We start from the raw sequence: 1,632 nt of genomic DNA on the forward strand, positions 1-1,632 counted from the left end.
GGTTCTAGCTATTGCAAATTGTGTTTCACTATTGCCCTCGACTCCTTTCTCATGAAATCTTCGACTTTTTTTCCCCAGTTTGCCATGTTGTTGTTGTATTTAAGTCCCCCGATAAAAGGCGAGAAGATATTGCCCTGCTGTCTAGACATTTGTTATGGAATAGGCAACAGTTATTCGTCAAATCCTTGAGTTTAACTGCATCAATTTCCATGGCGGATTGTTTTTATTCCTGGTCGGATGGATGGTTCATGCTTCTCCACTTACAGATTCTTCATGTCCCTTTCTTGTTGCTCTTTGTCTTGATCGTTTTCGCTTTTTGGTAATAATCAATCTACTTAAATTATTTCACTGGCACAGCCCACAATCAGCTTAAAGTGCTTAGACATGAATTGATTTCTTTAATTTTCCCGATTGATATGTGCTTCCATGAAATTTGTTGTACATGCTGCTGCTGCTGCTATAATTGAGAGCGTCTTTTCTCGCTGAACATGCGAACATCAGAGTCGCAATGGGGATCCACTCCGTGTATACATGGATCTGGAGGCTGGCCGAAGGAGATCAGGCGGAGAAGATATCTTCATCAGTTACTATGCAAAAGATGATGTCCAGTCAACCTATGCTGGATCAATTACCGTGTGTCTTCTTAAATGTATTAAATCTTGTTTTTGCACCCCAGGAGACGCTGGTTTATCAGTCTTCCTCCCGTTGCCTTCTCAAAGGAACGAACTCTCAAAAAAGCTCCTCGATTTGCTGCCTCACCATTCATTTGGCAAGTGCTTAAATAATGTCGGCGGTCTCGCTAAGGCTCTTTCTTTCTATCCCGAGTGTGCCAACGATGTAGGGTCACTCCAAATTGGTGGGACCATTTGCACTGTGTCATGTCTCATTATAAGTTTGTTCTTGCAATCGAACACTTGGACGGAAAGTTACAGCCATTTTATGCTCTGGATTCCGGGGGGTCCCCATCTATTTCGGTGCTTCCAATATCATGGACTTCGTCCCTCCACATTCGATCATAGACGGGAACAAGTTTAGCTCCATGGAGGAATTGGCAACTTTCGTGAAGTCCCTCGCGAATAAGCCGGCGTCGTATGCCGAATACCACGTGTGGAGAAGATGTGGTGTATTAGGAAACACGTGCGGCAAGCCTCGACACCTTGCCGTGCCAGTTATGTGAGTCCATTAGCAAAAAAGATGGCTGGAACGCGAGAGCTTTATGAAGAGTGGATTCTTTTTTAATATTCATTTTGTTTCCTTATCATCTGATTGATGCGCGGTGTTTTTGTAAGTCTAGTCCATGGACATTAGCATATATAAAGAGGAAATGGATATATGAATAGATGGTAGATTAGACATTGATGTAAACAGAACACTGACAAAATCATCATATTAATAAATACAAAGTCGTCATGAACTTAGCGTTTGGACTCCGCTGCAATTTTGTGAAGCGAAGCCAGATTGGACTTCTCTCCGATCGATTATTGCCGTACTTGTTTTATCATTTTCAAGTTCAATCTATTAACATTTTCAAGTTCAATCTATCCTTCCAAGTCGCTTGGAACTCATACGATTGAGGATTGGAGAGGAAAGGTGGAAGAAAAGGCTTGGGATGGATTTAGGAGTCTTCATGAT

At 42.0% G+C, this 1,632-nt stretch overlaps 1 pseudogene; it reads left to right on the plus strand.

Annotated features, from left to right (window-relative positions):
- The first annotated feature begins 241 nt into the window (after positions 1-241).
- On the plus strand, positions 242-1,220 carry LOC120294411 (annotated as a pseudogene).
- Positions 1,221-1,632: the final 412 nt, after the last annotated feature.

Source organism: Eucalyptus grandis, chromosome 6 (assembly GCF_016545825.1).
Source record: "Eucalyptus grandis isolate ANBG69807.140 chromosome 6, ASM1654582v1, whole genome shotgun sequence".
In the NCBI taxonomy this organism is placed as follows: Eukaryota; Viridiplantae; Streptophyta; class Magnoliopsida; order Myrtales; family Myrtaceae; genus Eucalyptus; species Eucalyptus grandis.